Genomic DNA, 18,926 nt, shown 5'->3' with positions numbered 1-18,926 from the left:
AATATTAAATGAGGGAATACACATTAGGTGCCTGATATATAGTATGGTCTAAAAATGGTAACTATTTTTACTGTGATTTTAATTGTGGTTGTAAAGATGGTGATGTTGATAATACTTATTTTAGTTTTTGAGAAAGAAAAGAGGTTATCTCCAAAAATAGACTTTAGAGGAAACTTTAAAATGTTTATATCTACCACCCATAAAAAGGATGGTTCAATATTTGGTTTCAAATAATACTGTATAATTTTTGCATATTCACATGTATATTTAAAATAATTCCAGGGCGGCGCCTGTGGCTCAAGGAGTAGGGCGCCGGTCCCATATGCCGGAGGTGGCGGGTTCAAACCCAGCCCAGGCCAAAAAAAAAAATAAATAAAATAAAATAATTCCAACTATTTAAACATCTATGATCTCACAGACTATTGTTATTGGATAAAACTTAGGTTTTTCTTTTCTTGTTTTGTTTTGTTTTGCTTGCTCTGTTCTTTAATTATTTTTTTTTATTAAACCATAGCTGTGTACATTAATGCAATTGTGGGGTACAATGTGCTGGTCTTATATACAATTAGAAATATTTTCATCAAGCTGGTTAACATAGCCTTCATGGCATTTTCTTATTATTGTGTTAAGACATTTATTTATTGTCTTACCTTTAGTTATTGTGTTAAGACATTCATAATCTACATTTAGTAAATTTCACAAGTACCCTTGTAAGATGCACATAGGTGTGGTCCCACCAATTACCCTCCCTCCACTCATCCTCCCCCATCCCCCTCCCTCCTTATCCTCTTTCCCCATATTCTTGGGCTATAATCTGTTTCATACTAGGGCTGGGTACATTGGATACATTTTCTTCCACTCTTGAGATACTTTGCTAAGAAGAATATGTTCCAGCTCCATCCATGTAAACATGAAAGACGTAAAGTCTCCATATTTCTTTAAGGCTGCATAATATTCCATGATGTACATATACCACAATTTATTAATCTATTTGTGGGTCAATGGTCACTTGGGCTTCTTCCATGACTTAGCGATTATGAATTGGGCTGTAATAAACATTCTGGTACAAATATATTTGTTGTAATGTGAATTTTGGACTTCTGAATATATACCTAGTAGAGGAATTGTAGAATCAAATGGCAGGTCTATTTTTAGATCTCAAAGTGTTCTCCAAACATCTTTCCAAAAGAAACATATTAGTTTGCATTCCCACCAGCAATGGAGAAGTGTTCCCTTTTCTCCACATCCACACCAACATCTCTCGTTTTGGGATTTTGCGATGTGGGCTAATCTTACTGGAGTTAGATGATATCTCAAAGCAGTTTTAATTTGCATTTCTCATGATTAAGGATGATAAGCATCTTTTCATATGTCTGTAAGACCATATGCCTGTCTTCATATGCCTTCCGAGAAGTTTCTCTTCAAGTCCCTTACCTACCCCAAGATGGGATCACTTGTTCTTTTCTTGATAGACTCTCACTGGATTAAAGATTTAAACTTAAGACATGAAACTATAAAAAATACTAGAAGAAAGTGCAGGGAAAACACTTGAAGAAATCAGCCTGGGCAAAGATATTATGAGGAGGACCTCCCAGGCAATTGAAGCAACACCAAAAATACATTACTGGGACCTGATGAAACTAAAAAGCTTCTGCACAGCCAACACAGTAAGTACAGCAAGCGGACAGCCCTCGGAATGGGAGAAGATATTTTCAGGTTATGTCTCCGACAAAGATTTAATAACCAGAATCCCCAGAGAACTCAAACGTATTAGCAAGAAAACTTAGTTTTTGAAAGAATAAACACCCATTCATCAGAGGTGTGCACTGAATTTACATTTGTTTAATCATTCATACCTGAAAATATATAAAACGAAAATAAACATTAAGTCTGTTTTTGTGTAAGTTTGCATAGCATAAATTTTTCTCATGTGTTGTCATTTGAGCCTTACAAAATTCTGGTGCTATCAGCACAAAAAGAGGGATACAGGTATCAAAGCACTATTACCGCTAGTTTGCACGTGAAGAAGCTGAGGGAGGGAAAAATATTTAAAATTAATATAATACTTAACTTCAGATGTAAATGATTTTCTTAATAACCCCGACAGCCTCACTAAAACTGCTCTTGTCAAGGACACTTAATAACTACAAATTACCAAATTCAGCAGTTAACTTTTTGTCTTTACTGTGCAAAAACATTTGACAAAGTTGATCTCTTCTTTCCTAAAATACTTTCTTCAGGGTGGGCATTTTTTTTTTCTTTTTTCCCTTTCTTTGAGATGCCACACCATTTTCTCATTCCTTTTCTCTATTTCCCCTCTGTCTTCTTCTAAAAATGTAAAATAAACTTATGCTTTTATATTTTTTTTAAAAAAGACAACTTTCTTTACTTCACTCTGATTTTTGCTTGTCCCTATACAACTGCTCCTTTTTGCTAGATGCAGCTTCTCTTCCTGGTGTTAAAACTATGGAGCTACCCTGTCTTCTTCTGTTTCTGTGCTTTCCCCTCTTACAACAAACCTCCTGCGGGTCCACTGCCCTAAATGCCCTCTACATATTGACAACATCCAGATTTTCACGGTAGCTGAAGCCCCAAACCACAAGAGCTCTAGACTTGGGTATTTCCTTTCAGTACATCTCCACAGAGGACTTACAGACACCTTGAAACTTATCCAAAACAAATATATTTATTTGTGACCCCAATCCTAACACAATCTCTTCTCCCAATCTTTTTCATCTCTTAAACAGATCCTCTCATCCAGCCAAAGTCAGAAACAAATCCTCACCCTTCCTAACTTCCCAAAGCCAATCTTTCGGCAAATCTTGCCTACAACTTTTTCCACAACTGCCTATCAAGTTCAGGTTTCATTATTTCTTACCTGGACAACAGAAATCTGTTCTTGCTCTTCTTCATTTCATTCCCTACAAAGCAGGTAGTGTAATCTTTATAAAACACATATGGGTTATGTCACTTATCTTCTTAAACTTTCCAAAGGCTTCCTATTATGCACAGAACAAAACGGAACTCACAATCATTCCCCCAAATGTTCCTGCACGACAAGTTTCTCGCCTGCCTCTCTGGGATAAGGCTCACCCTCTTATATGACACTCAGACCTTACTGCAGTCTTTTCTCTGTTTCATGATTCTCAAGACTTTTCTTCCCTTTTTCTGGAATGCTATCACCCCATATTTTCCTATATTCAAGATTTTGTTCAAATGTATACTCAGGAAAAGGAAGAGTCCATAAATGCAGGAAAGAAAGAGTGGAACACCACTCTCCCAGAGAGAATTGCCGTAAGTATCTGAAGCACCCCGCCTAAGTGTCTAACTCCATTATTCTCGAGCATCACACTGTGTTTTATATTTTTCACAGAACTTATCCTTCTTGGCATTATTTATTTTATAATTAACTGTTGATTATCACTGTAAAACGTAAGAATGAAGTGCCAGGAGAGCAAGGATTTCCCCTGTGTTGTGTCCCACTGTGTTCTCAGTGCTGATATCTTCAAATAAGATCTCAGTGACAAAACATTTTGTTGAATTAATAAAGAGTGAAGGTATAAATGAGCTATCCCATTTTATTGATGAAGAAAAGGAGGCTTAATATAATTAATTTCTATCCTATAGGTCATACAAATTAGTGGCTAAGCCCACATTCAAAGTTCAAACTGTTTGATTCCAACTTCCATTCTTTTTTTCATATCCCATGACAGATAACAACTTAATGTCCAGAAAAGATGTTAAGATATTGGAAACTCAATTGTATATAAAACCAGCACATTGTACCCCATGACTGCATTAATGTACATAGCTATGATTTAATAAAAAAAAAATTTAAATAAGATATTGGAGACTCACTTTTCCTTGCTACTCCCCATTAACTGTAACCATCATCCCTAAAAATAACAAAAGATGCAACTACAAAAAAACCACTGAAAGGTTTGAGACCCCAAGACTAAAAAATAACACACCAAGAGGGTATTTTCCATGTCCTCCCTTCCCAATGGACAGAAGAGGGCAATCCCAGATTCCTAACTCTGAACCTAGTAATAAGGGGCAGCAGGAAAATATTCATTACTTCCCCCATATGGAAAAGGGGAATCCCTCTGGCAATGCCAGGTGGGCTCAGTCCCACTGATAAGAAGACGAGAACCCCACCGATAATTAGCACCCAGGGAGAGTGCTCTCCTTTCACTCAGAGCCCAAGAATTCCCCTCTTCATTAAGAGGTTTGGGGCTTCTGAGTGACATTGGTGAGTGGAATCTCACCACAAAGCCACCTGGCCTGGGAAGCCACATATTTCTGTGGGCTGAGACTTATCTTTTCTACCCAGAGATGCTGTGTCCCCAGCCTTAATGAACTTCCTGTGCCTCCTAGATCAGCAAAGTGTCAGGGACCAGTGAAGGCCTCTTCAGCACCAGATAAAAGTGAAGAAATATCAAAATAGCACTGCAAATATTCTGAAAATAAGCTGGTTTAGGTACTGCAACTATAAACAACAGGGCAATGACTGGGTTGCAAACTTAAATAGGTAATTAGCTGCTAAATATAACATTGAAATAGTATCCAGGGTCCCTCATTATAATAGGTGAAATGTCCAGACCAGGATGCAATTAAAAATAACCCATCATTCCAAAAATCAAGAAATCAAAACCTGGATGAGAAATGCAATCAACTAATGCTAACAATAAGATGAATAAGATTTTGGAATTATCAGACAAAGATTTTAAAAGCAGCCATCTTAAAAAAATGTCTTACCAATCAGTTACAAATTCTCTTGAAACAAAAGAAAAAAAAAAAACAGAAAATCTCAGCAAAGATATTTAAAATAATAATAACAATAAACTTAATGGAAATTATAGAACTGAAAAACAAAATAATAGAAATAATAAACTTGCTGGATGGTCTCAATAATGATAATGATGACAGAGATGGAATCAGTAAACTAGAGGAACAATTCACAGAATTTACTCAATCTGAAAAACAGAGAGAAAATAGACTAGAGAAAAAAATAAACAGAGACTCAGAGATGTGAAGGATGATAACAAAAATATCCAACATTCATAATGTAAAAGTTTCAGAAGGCAAGAAGAAGGAGAGTGAGGATAAAGGGGTCTTCTAAGCTATATTGGCTGAAAATTTCCCAAATTTGGCCAAATATAATAAACCTACAAATTCAGAAGCTAAGATCATCTTAAACAGTATAAACTTAAAAAAAAAAAATGTTCTTGCCAAGAGTTATAATTATACTTCTGAAAACCCAAGGAAAAAAAAAGTCTTGAAAGCCTTTGGAGAAAATTGATCTTTCACTTTCAGAATCTATTCTCAGGATAGTGGATTTCTCACTGGAAACTGGAGGCCAGAGGGTGGGTAGTTAAATTCAATATTATGATTTTTTTTCCCCAATAAATAGGAAGAACCATTAACCATCACCAAATAAAGAGATAAATCCCTTTTGCTACTCACCTAGAAACTAGGTAACTAGATCAAGTTTCAGTGTGAGAAGTAGCTTGAGCAGATAAATCCCTTCAGTCCCATTGGAGGCATCTCTTTGGGGGGTTTTGTGGGTCTTCTCTAAGGGAATTCCTTATGTGATATGTAGCCTACATTTTAAGACAAATGAGCCTAAGAAGGCTTTCTAAAATTTAGGAAATCTATCCAGCTATTTTCACTAGATGCAATAACCATCAGAGAGAAGCTTAATTTTATTTACATGGATTAGTCCAAATAGCAAATTCAAGATTGGCATTCAATGTATTTTATAGGCATCTGCTCAGTTTCATTGTTGTAATAAAAGCTTAAGTTTGGACTTACCAGGTATTGCTTCCCCCAAAAAGGTCACTCTGAAACATGCTCAATATTTACTTTTGTGGATACACATCAAATATAGATTTTAGGCTTTATTATAAGAGTAAAATCCCACTGAGCAACTGCAAATGTTCAACATGTAAATGGTAGGAAACTACATGGAAAGACTGAGGGGGAATTAAGATTGCTGATTCTTTAAAAGTTACTCTTATTTGACCTTGGCATTTCACTTTATTTAAAACGTGCTTGTTTCACACATAAAATATTTTTTGAAATGAATATTAAATGGTTAACCAGTCTTTTGAGGACCAAAAGCAGTCTTTCAAGTATGTAAGGTATTCCAGCTTTGCCTCTGATTGTATATCCTCAATGAAATGCAACTCGAAAATGGATTTTCTTATCATCTGTGAAAAAGTATAAACTCAATCTAGTTTCTGTTTCTTTATCTCAATACCCTTTTAATTGACACTTTGCCTCACCTAATGAAAAACTACCCTCTCCACAATCACAACCATTAGAACCTTCTTTTGGCCTTGTCAAGACTAACTGACAGCAAGTTAAAGCTTAAACACTGATAGTCGAAACTCTTCTAATCCAAAAGCCAGTAAACATCTTCAGTATCCTGACTGAACACATATCTATTATTCTTTGTACCTAACTTCAAGAGGATTTAGAATGACAGATAGCAAGACTCAAGAAAGCCTTAATGCACTTTAATTCTAGCTTTAAAACTGCCAGGTACTGTGATTTTTTTCCCCACTAAAACATACTTAAATATAGAAAAGGAACTAAATGTAAGTTATACAGACTTCTTAAAGAATAACATTTATTTCCTTTTCTAAAATAATTAAATTTGTTCACCATCCATGAAAAATATTATAAGCCCAAAGATATGGCTTAGTATATGAGAATTCCATATCCCAGAAATTCTATACCTAAAACATAGAGTATATTTAGCAAGGTAGAGCTCATCATAACTCTAACAGCAAAAAGCACAGTAAACCCAGAAGTGGGTAAGTCTATAAGTTTCTTAATCTCCCAACAGTTCTTTATTAAATACTACAAAATTCTGACATTTGTAGTCATGTAGGAGTTCTATTAGTGGTTAAAGAACTTATTAAATAATGTATATCTCATTCATATGATATAATACCATACAGTTATTATTACAAATTAGATCCTCACAACATATACAAAGGTAGGAAAATGCTTATCCTATATTTTTAAAGAGAACATATTATGTCATTTTATCCCAAACATATACAGTCAACGAATTTTTCACAAGGGTATCAAGAAGACACAGGAAGGGCTTGTCTCTTCAATTAAGGGTGCTGAGAAAACTAGATTCCCAAGTCCAATATAATAAAATTGGACCCTTGACCCTATGCCATTCACAAAAATTAACTCAAAATGGATCAAAGACCTAAATATATGATCCAAAACCACAAACCCCTAGAGTAAAATTCAGGAGAAAAGTTCCTTGACATTGGCCTTGGCAATAATATTATGAATAGCGCAGCAAAGTTTCAAGTTATAAAAGAAAAATAAATAAATGGGACTACATCACACTAAAAATCTACACCAAAGGAAATAATAAAAAAAAAAGAAAAGAAAGAAAAGGTAGCTTACAGAACAGAGGTAATATTTGCAGATCATTTATCTGGTAAGAGTTACTATCTTAAATTTATAAAGAACTCACATAACTCAATAGCAGGAAAAAAATAGACATTAAAAATGGGCAAAAGTTCTGAATAGACATTTCTTCAAAGAAGACATAGAAATGACTAATAGGTATATGGAAACATGCTCAAAATAACCAATCATCAGGAAATGTAAATCAAAACTACAAGATACCACCTCACACCTATTAGAATGTGCTATTATCAAAACGACAAATGTTGGAAAGGATATGGAGAAAGGGGTACCCATGTACACTGTTGGAGGGAATATAGATTGGTACAGTCATTATGAAAAATAGTATGGAGTTTCCTAAAAAAAAAAAATAGACACTGGCACAGATGCAGAAAGAAAGGAAAATTTACACACTGTTGGTGGGATTAAAAATTAACACAACCTCTATGGAAAATACTAGGGAGATTCCTCAAAGAAATAAATGTAGATTTACAATTCAATCCAGTAATCCCATTACCGGGTATCTACACAAAAGAAAATAAGTAAATATAATCAAAAAGACACTTGACCTAAGAGTTTGTCACTGCACAATTTAGAATTGCAAAAATGTGAAAGCAAACTAGGTAGCCATCAATTTATGAGTAGATGAAGAAAATCTGATATGTGTGTATACTGTATATGACACACATGTGTGCGCACACACCATAGAGTACTGCTCAGCTGTGAAAAGGAATAAAATAATGTCATTTGCAGCAGCAGAGGTACAACTCGAGACCGTTATCCTAAGTGAAGTACCTCAAAAAAAAAAAAACACATGTACTCTCATACTTGAGAATAATTGAGATCTAAATGATGAGCACACACAGACACAAAGAGTTGTAAAGGACATTGGAAACCAAGAACGGGGAGGCTGCGAGGGGCAAAAGGGATAAAAATATACCCCTTAGGTACAATGAACACTATTCTGGTTGTGGGCATACTAAAAGCCCTGACTAACCCTTAAGAAATGAATGTATGTATTGATACCCTCTTAATATTTTGAAATTTTTAAAAAGGGTAATTAGAAGAGTAAAATTAAAAAGAGAAGAACAACCATATGACTAAGCTATCCCTCTTCTGTGTATATATCCAAAGGAAATGAACTCAGCACCTCATAAAGATATCTGCCCCTTCATGTTCATTGTAACATTCTTTGCAGTGGCTAAGATGCAGAAACAAGATATTCATCAACAAACAAATATATTAAAAAAATGCGTCAAAAGATAGAGACCTTGCCATTTGCTACACCATGTGTGAGTCTAGAGGACATTATGCTAAGTGAAATAAGCTAGACACAGAAAGAAAAACACTGCATGATCTCATATACATGGGGAATATAAAACAACAATAACAAACTGGAATAAACAGAGATAGATAATAAAGCCCTAATAATAGGGCTAAAAGGGGGGGCAGATAAAAGTCGAAAAATAAAAATTAGCTGATATGTGCAATGGAACAAACCTAAACATCAAACGTACAATATGAGGACTTCCGTTAACAATATTATATTCAGAATTTTTGCTGAAAGAGTAAATCTGAGATGCTCTTGACACACAGGAAAAATGGGTGGCTGTAAGTTAATGGATATGTTCATTTGCTTGATTATAGTAATCATTTCTCTCTTTATATGTATATCAAAACATCATGTTTATACCTTAAATACATACAATAATTTTTTTAAATAAGGAACAGAGGAAGATGGTAGTGATGAATCCACATTATTCATGTATTTAATACCACTAAACAGCTCACTTAAAAAAAGTTGAGATGGTAAATTTTATATATATTTTAACACAGTAAAAATTGGAAAAAATGAAACTATATTCCTAGCAGCAATGATATTTTCTATGTATCTTTCTAATTTTCAGTTATTATTTTGTATTCACATATGATTCAAATATGTGTCTATAAACATACACGTAAACCCTGTTGACTCACAGTGGAGTTTACATGAGTTTAGCCAACTGACCAGCTGTCCATTTTTATTAAACTTATCTGATGCTACTCTGGCCTCTAAGTGTTATGCTTTGCTTTTGGGCAATTAAGAAGATACATATCCTTGCAAGGTCAGAAGAATAATATAGCTGTCTAGTATGGTTATATAGTTATAAGTTAATAAACTAGGGAAATTCTTGGGCTTAAGAGGTAAATTTAAACAGTAATTACAGATTGAGATAAGCCTATCTTCAAATAGAGGTAATAAAAACAGAGTCTTCAATCATTTCAGATAAAATCTATAAAAATGAGCATAAGTGACAATCTTGATTGGTGCCACCTTAATCACGAGAATCATATTCTGCAGTGAGAGAATAGAGGGTAGCTAGGGTAGGTTTGGAGTCCTATGTGAAGAATTGTGCTCTTATTGTCTTCAGGTCCCCTTCTGTACACAATCATGAGTTCATCTAATGCTTAGATCACAAATTAGCAACTCGAGTTCAAAAAATCTGTGTCAATTTCCCAAAAGTTCAAGCTGGGGAAAGATAGAGCTTAGATATTCCAACAACTCTGTTCACTACCCAAGACTGACTGTGGGGTCCCCTAGGAAAACGTGAGGACAGCTGGTGCATCTGAGTAAATAGCCTTACCATTCCCTCAGTTGCTCAACAAGACATACATTATTTATTTTTTTCTTTTCCTCAATACCTTTACCAATATATTAGAAAGTTTTATGTACCCTACCTTGAAATCATATTTCAAATTCCTGCACTGCTTTCTGTCTGCATTACCATTACTCTGCCCAAAGTATAACCATGTCTTCCTTGATCAATGTCATAGATTCCTGTCTAGGCTACCTAATTTCACTTTAGCCATTCTAGCATATTCTTCACATGGCAATCAAAACAAAGAAAGGAAATTAAATAAAATAATACCACTTCTTATTTTGGATTATAAGTAACTCCTACAAAGCCTTACAAGATTCAGCCCCTAGTAAGTCACTTCCCAACACTCTCTTCCATTACCTGCTATTCACCCAACACGCTGGCCTTTCTCTGGCTCCTCAAATGCACCAAGCTTGTCCTTCAATTTAGGGCATTGGCATTAAGCTCCTTCATTCTCTTAGAATATTCTTCCTCCTGATTTTTGCATAATTGCCTCTGTTCATTAAATTCCAGGTTATGTTACCTTTACAAAAGGTCTTTCCTAGCCTCTTACTACAAAGAAACCACACAGTTACTTTCTATCACATCATCCCCTTAAATTTCTCTTTCTGACGCTTATCCGTGTCTATCTTAATATTAGCATTTATTTAATGAATTATCAATTGATTGCCAATCATTTCTTTGTCTCACACAAGCATACATCTAATCTACATGAGCAAAGATTCTGTCACTTTTACTTACCCCTGCATCACCAGGACAATCTGCCATAGAACAAGTGCCCATAAATAATGGTTGAAGTAACCAATAGCCTTCTTCATCTTTCAACAATGTCTTCTTTTCTTCTCATCCTATAGTTAGTTCCCTGGAAGACTGAAACATTCCGAAGCAGTCCTTTTAAACTTCAAACTTTTTATCTATCACAGTGTCTCCCATTATTAGAGTCAGCTAAACTACAGCAGCTTTATTTCTTTTTAGCATTTTAGTAATGTCTTCTATATCTATTTAAGAAATCTATTTGATTCTTGCTAACGAAAAGCTATCCATAATTTGTGAAAAAAATAAATTGAGATCAAAGTAGATATGACTATAGAACTAATGATAATCTCAGTCTCAGAAATTAAACAAAATAACTCAAAACAGCAATAGGGTTGTGAGCATGAGAAGCAGACATATGCTTAGAATATAAAAGCTCTATGAAGCAACATTGCATTTTTCACTCAAAACAGAACATTAGCAAACAGAACAAATAGCAAGAAAAATGCAAAATAATGGACAGGTTAAGAGGAAGAAGAGGCAAGATAGGAGGGGTGGGGAAAAGAAGAGCAGGGGGGGAGGGGCCTTGGTGTGTGCCACACCTTCTGGGGGCAAGACATGATTGCAAAAGGGACTTTACCTAACAAATGCAATCAGTGTAACCTGGCTTATTGTATCCTCAATGAATCCCAACAATAAAATAAATAAATAAATAAAAATAGACCTGCCATTCAATCCTATAATTCCTCTACTAGGTATATATCCAGAAGACCAGAAATCACATTACAACCAAGATATTTGTACCAGAATTTTTATTGCAGCCCAATTCATAATTGCTAAGTCATGGAAGAAGCCCAAATGCCCATCAACCCATGAATGGATCAATAAATTGTGGTATATGTACACCATGGAATATTATGCAGCCTTAAAGAAAGATGAAGACTTTACCTCTTTCATGTTTACATGAATGGAGCTGGAAAATATTCTTCTCAGCAAAGTATCTCAAGAATGAAAGAAAAAGCATCCAATGTACTCAGCCCCACTATGAAACTAATTAATAGCTTTCATATGAAAGCTATAACCCAATTATAATCTAAGAATATGGGGAAAGGGGCAAGGAAGGGAGGGGAGGGGTGAGGCTGAGTGGAGGGAGGGTAATTGGTGAGACCACACCTACAGTGCATCTTAGACAGGTACAGGTGAAACTTACTAAATGCAGAATATAAATGTCTAAACACAATAACTAAAAAAATGCCATGAAGGCTATGTTAACCAGTTTGATGAAAAAATTTCAAATTGTATATAAAACCAGTACATTGTACCCCATGATTGCATTAATGTACATAGCTATGATTTAATTAAAAAAAATTATGCTCCTTTTTAAATAAATGTACCCTGACATATTCTCCAGGAACTCCTATAGAAATAAAGATAACCTAAGGAATGTATATTTCCTGCATTAAATTTTAAAACACTTCACAAAATTATTAAGTTTTTAGTAATTAGCAAATATATCAATGGGACAAAACAGTATAGTCAAATATTTTAGAGAAAAAAATCATTTTTAAAGAATTGTTCTCAAAAAAAGAACTATTTACCATTTAGTTCTTTGATTAATTCCAAATCATCATAAGTATATTTCTCATATTTCCACTTAGATTGACTTGGCCAAAAAAAAACAAAAAAACCCACCTAATAATGTAAATAATAGTCTCCCTTTTATACTTGAGAATATGATATCAATGTGCAGACAGAAAAGCAAAAGAAAAAAGTTGTTATACTGATGCCATTACCATGAAATTGGTTTATGATCCTCTGTTTATGTAGACTAGCTAAAAGAGAAGCTCCAAATTAAGTATACACAGTGCAGCCTCTGCAGTCTCTAATTTAGTATCTGTAGGAAAAACAACCATCAGGTTTACATGCATTGATTTTTTTTCCACTAGAATCTCACATAGTTTATTGTTCATGACTTAATTATCCATAGTTCTATAACTTTAATAAAACCTAACTCAATTAAGGAAGCTTAAATTTAATTCAAATCAGTTTGCAACACTTAACAAAAAATAGTTTAATGGGAAGAAAAAATCTAACAAGGTAAAGGTTATACTGTAGGAAGACCTTCTGATTGTTAATTTAAAATTTTAAAAGTGGTAAATTAAATGTCTCTTAGAAAATAAATCACCAAATACAACTTTTAGATACTTATGAGAATGAGCAAGTGTTATAAACAGCTAGTCAATGAAACACTGTCATGAACAGAACGGATTAAATTCACATTGTGTGCTAACAACTGCATGCTTAAAGAGCAGCCCTAGTAGTCATACTTTTGACAGTGTTGTCATCTACCCAGTAAGTCTGCCACAAAGTTGAGTTATAGTCTCTGAAAAGAACACTGACTATGCTGGATCTGGGTTTACAGAGATAGAAAAACAACAGCATTTCCAGCCTCAGGAAACTAAGGGAATATGGATTTATTTTTCCCTTCCTCCAGATCCCACCTGCATTGGGTTCTGGAGCTGCTAGCAAAGTACCAGAAACTGGATGGCTTAAACATCAGAAATTTATATCCTCACAGTACTGGAGGTGAGAAGTCCAAGATCAAGATGTCAGCAAATTGGTTTCATTCAGAGGTCTTTTTCCTGGGCCTGTAGAGGGCTGTCTTCTCCTGATGTCTTTACATTGGTCTCCTTTCTGTGTGTGTCTCTGTCCTAATTCCCTCTTCTTATTTGGCCACTAGTCTTTTTTTTTCTATTTTTTTTTTATTAAATCATAGCTGTGTACATCAATATGATCATGGGGCACCATACACTTGGTTCATAGACCATTTGACACATTTTCATCACATTAGTTGACATAGCCCTCCTGGTATTTTCTTAGTTACTTTGCTAAGACATTTACATTCCACATTTACCAAGCCTCACATATACCCTTGTAAGATGCACCACAGGTGTGATCCTTTCAATGCCCCTCCCTCTACCCACCTCCCCCCTCCCTCTCCACCCTTTTCCCCTTCCCCCTATTCTTAGGTTGTAACTGGTTTATAGCTTTCATGTGAAGGTCCTAAATTAGTTTCATAGTAGGGGTGAGTACATTGGATACTTTTTCTTCCATTCTCGAGGTACTTTACTGAGAAGAATATGTTCCAGCTCCATCCACGTAAACATGAAAGAGGTAAAGTCTCCATCTTTCTTTCAAGGCTGCATAGTATTCCATGGTGTACATATACCACAATTTATTAATCCATTCATGGATCGATGGGCATTTGGGTTTTTTCCATGACTTAGCAATTATAAATAGGGCTGCAATAAACATTCTGATACAAATATCTTTGTTATGATGTGATTTTTTGGGACACTAGTCTTGTTGGAGTAGCCTCCAAGACCTCAGATCACTTTAACGATCACCTTAAAGACCCTATCTCCAAATACAGTCACATTCTGAGATACTGGGCATAGGACTGCAATATATGAATTTGGGGAAAAAAATTCAGCCCATAACACCATCTGAGCCCCTCTTCCACATTTCTACTACCATAGTGCTTTAGAGAATCTACCTGTTCACCTTGGTCTTGAATTTTAACTGCAGTCTAACTACCTCCCGTCTTTCCTCTAGACTGCCTTCATTCTCACCTCATATATACTAGAATTTTAAAACTAGATAAAACTTAGAGCCCTTAGAATATATTTCCCAAGGGTAAGCTCCTGCCTGGAAAATAAATAGGTTGATAAAGTATGCTAGGAAAGCTTTCAAAGGTCCAGCAGCCAAAACAAAACAAAATCTTTATTACTAAGGTTTCAGGAAAATATAATAAATTTACTTTCCTTAAATGCTAGTTGACTCACTAGGAAGCTTTCACATATATCAAAGACCACACCTATTTTTCCCAAGTGCTTATTTTGGTACTTTGTACTTAGTAAACATTTCATTTCTTAGCTATCAAATTTGTGAAAATGTAAACAAATTAGATTGCCTGATACAACTCAAAACGCAGCATTTTATTTTGTTTACCCCTATAACCCAGGGCCAGAATCTTGGTAAACTTATCAAACATTCTTATACATTCCTGATAAAAGTGGTAATGATGTAGCCCTTTGGAAAGTAATTTCTTAACATAAATTCAAAGCTTTAAAAATGTTCATTGAGCCAGTAATTTCAAGAGGATTCTAACCTAAGGACATTATTCTAAATATGGAAATCTTATGTACAAAGATACTTACTGTGGCAGAAAAGTGTAACCCTGAAGAGAGAGTTTACATGTGTTTATAAGCAGGTCAAATGCTGGATAAAATAACAATAAAAATAATGATTTAATAATGCTCCACTGGCTGTGTGTCAGATATTAAGCTAAGCATTTTACAAATATTACCTGAGTTAATCATCACACCACCACCATGAATTAAATATTTATTATCCCTTTTTTACAGATGGGGAGTCTTAAGAGTTCAAAAGATTAAGCAATTTTTCCATATTTAAGCCACTATTAAGCAACAAACCCAATTTACGAACTGCATAATGTAATTGAAATTGATTAGTCACCCCCATTTCCCACATTTTTTTCAGAATGTTATAGGTGTAGACATATTTTAGTTACATAATTTGCTTTTGTGTATTTTATGTAAAAGTTATAGGTGTACCCTTCACCAAGAAAATGTCCCATGTACCATGCAATGTAACCATAGGGTGGAAATTTACCCATCCCCTTCACCCCTTCGCACCTATTTGAACTGCATAAAATTTTGTTTCCACATAGGAAACACATAGGTGTTGATCAACTAATTCCAGTTTGGTACTGAATACACGTGCTGTTTATTTTCCATTCTTGCAATACTTGACTAAGGAAGAGGTTTCTAATCCCGTCTAAGTTGTCAGGAAAGATTCTAAATCACCATCTTTTTATGGCAGAATAGTATTCCATGCTATAAAACCGCAGTTTATTAATCCATTCATGTATTGACTGACACTTCGGTTGTTTCCACATCTTTGCAAGTGTGAATTTTGCAGCTATAAATATTTGAGTGCAAATGTCTTCATAGTAAAATAAGTTTTTTTCTTTGGGGTAGATAGCTAGTGATGGGATGACAGGATCAAATAGTAAGTCTACTTTTAGTTATTTGAAGAATCTCCATACTTCTTTCCCCAGAGGCAGTATTAGTTTGCAGTAACACCAACAGTGCATGAGCGTTCCCATCTCTTCCTATCCACACCAGCATCTGTTGCTTTGGAATCTTGTGATGTAGGCCATTCTTACAGGGGTTAGGTGATATCTCGAGGTTTTTATTTGCATTGCTCTAATGATGAGGGACAATGAACATTTTTTCATGTGTTTGTTGACCATTCATCTGTTCTCGTGAGAAAAATTTCTGTTCATGTCTCTTGCCCATTTTTTAATGGGGTTCATTGATCTTTTCTTGTTGCTTTGCATTCTCCGTAGATTCTGGTGGTTAGCTCTTTGTTGTAGTTATAGCATGAAAATATCTTCTTCCATTCTCTAGATTATCTCTTTGATTTGTTGATTGCATCCTCAGCTGTGCAGAAGCTTTTTCACTTGATCAGGTCCCATTTATTTATTTTTGTTGTAGCCATGATTACCAGTGCGATCTTCTTCATAAACTCTTTTCCTAGAACTATAAGGTCAAGAGTTTTCTCTACCTTTCTTCTAGGGTTTCCTAGTTGCATGTCTTAGATTTAAATCTTTTATCCATCATGAGTCAATTTTTATAAGTGATAAGAGGTGCAGATCTAGTTTAAGTCTTTTACATGTGGCTAACCAGTTCTCCCAGCACCATTTGTTGAATAGAAATTCTTCTCTCCAATGTATGCTTTTGTTTGTTTTGTCAAAGATCAGATGGTACTATGAGACTTGTTTCTTCTCTAGACTCTCTATTCTGTTCCATATATTTATGTCTCTATTTTTATGTCAATATTCTGCTGTTTTGATCACTATTGACTTGTAGAATACCCTGAAGTCTGGTGCAGTGATGCCTCCAAATTTGTTCTTATTTCATAAAATTTCATTGGTTATTTGGTTTTATTTTCTATTTCCATATAAAATGTGTAACTATTTTTCACAAGATCTTTAAAGTATGCCACTGGTATTTTAATGGGAATTGTATTAAGACTGTAGATTGCTTTGTATAGACATTTTAGCAATGTTAATTCCTTCAACCATGAGCATGATATGTTCTTCCATCTGTTAACATCCTCTGAATTTTATTTTCTTGGTATTTCATAGTTTTCTCTGTGGAGATCCTTCACATCCTTTGTTAAATATATTCCAAGGTATTTCATTTTCTTTGATGCTACTGTGAAGGGTATTGTGTCTTTGATTTGATTCTCTGCTTGACTGTTGTTGGCATATATGAAAGCTACAGATTTGTGTACATTTATTTTATAAATCTGAGACATTGTTGAATTTATTAATACATTCCCCCACTTTTTTCAAGGCCACATTCCCTTCAAGGCTGCATAGCTCTCATTTTTTCCCTCTCTCCCACTCAGAAAAACTCAAAAATTTAATAAATTCACCATAAGATGTTGAGTAAATTATGTTTTTTTTTCCTAATAGTTTTCAAATTTAAAGAAGATAGGTGAAAGAAACAATGATTAACCTGTATCAGTGGTTTTCAAAATGTGGCACACAAAACTTTGAAAATCCCCCAGATACTTTCAGAGAAGCTTTGAGGTCAAGATTTATTCCATAATAAAGCTAAGATGTTAATTACTTTTTTCATTCTCATTCTTTTACAAGTATGTAGAAGAGTTTCCAGAGGCTATGTGACAGATGACATCTCAACAGACTGAATGCAGAAGCAGATATTAAATTCTAAGCTATCTTCACTTAAGCCAAATATTTATCAGATTTCCAAAAATGGGGGAAGATACCACCCCTTTTTTAGGAAAATGGAAAATAATTCCATTTGTGAAATAGAGGCCATAGTATAAATAATAATAATATTCATAATAATAATATAATTATATTAATAATATATTAATATAATATTATTATAATTATTGTAATATTTTTCATGAAAATATTATTTATCTTATGTGTAATGGTCTAATATAACATTTTTAAATTTCTTAGTTTTAAATTTTAATACAGCAGTGTCCATGGATATAACTCAAATGAACAAGAGCTCATTGGAGTCTCCAATTATTTTTAAGAGTGAAAAGGGTCCTAACACAAAAAGTATAGGGAATCACTAACTTAGATAAGCTATTTAGTAATAGTAAAGTCCTCCTACTGGCTCCAGGCCAGTAAAGAAAACATTTTGGAGGGTGTGACATTTTCAGCAACTTCAATCTTTTCTACACATATGGACACCTATTTGACCTAAGCTTAAGTACAAGTTCTAAAACTCATTTGTCTTTAAATCTAATAAACATTTGTTGAATACCTACAAAAATCAAGTATTTAATATAACCAAAATTGGCAGTACTGAGATAAGTTTACTTAATCCAAGACCATTGCTCTTTCCCCTGGACTGCCACTAAATATGTCTTAAAATAACTAATTTAAGTATATCTGTGAAGGAACATCACTACCCATTTTGCTAGTTCTCTGTCTCTCTCTTTCTCTTCTTCTACTCTTTTTCTATCTCCAACACACACACATTCCCCTTCCCATTAACAGAAACTGTCAGAGCAAGACCCTCCCATTTTCTGAAAGCAAAAGACAAATCACTGTTTTGACCTTTGCTTTCTTATGCCAAAGTAGTCCCTTGATTATACCAATAACAGTAAAATTTCTTGATTGGTTTTCATTGACAATGGCATTACAAGTACTAAGCTATGGAGCTATTATCCTGCACCATTTATTATTCTTGATATTTTCTGTTGAGTGTCGCACTTAATCTTTACAACAACCTATAAGTAAACTACCGTAGTCATACTACTGCCCCCATTTTACAAATGAAGAAACTGATGCTTAGAGAAAATAAGTTGTCCTAGGTAACACAGCTATTACATTACAGAACTGGGATTCACCCCCCAAATTCCTCTATGTCATGTCTCATATTCTTAACCACTTCTTTTGTAATTTTTTTCTAATTAATTCTCAATGTGGTATGTGGAATGGAATTGCTTGCTTGT

The sequence above is a fragment of the Nycticebus coucang genome, chromosome 13, assembly GCF_027406575.1.
Source record: "Nycticebus coucang isolate mNycCou1 chromosome 13, mNycCou1.pri, whole genome shotgun sequence".
Lineage (NCBI taxonomy): Eukaryota > Metazoa > Chordata > Mammalia > Primates > Lorisidae > Nycticebus > Nycticebus coucang.
Note: the sequence above shows the minus strand (reverse complement) of the source record.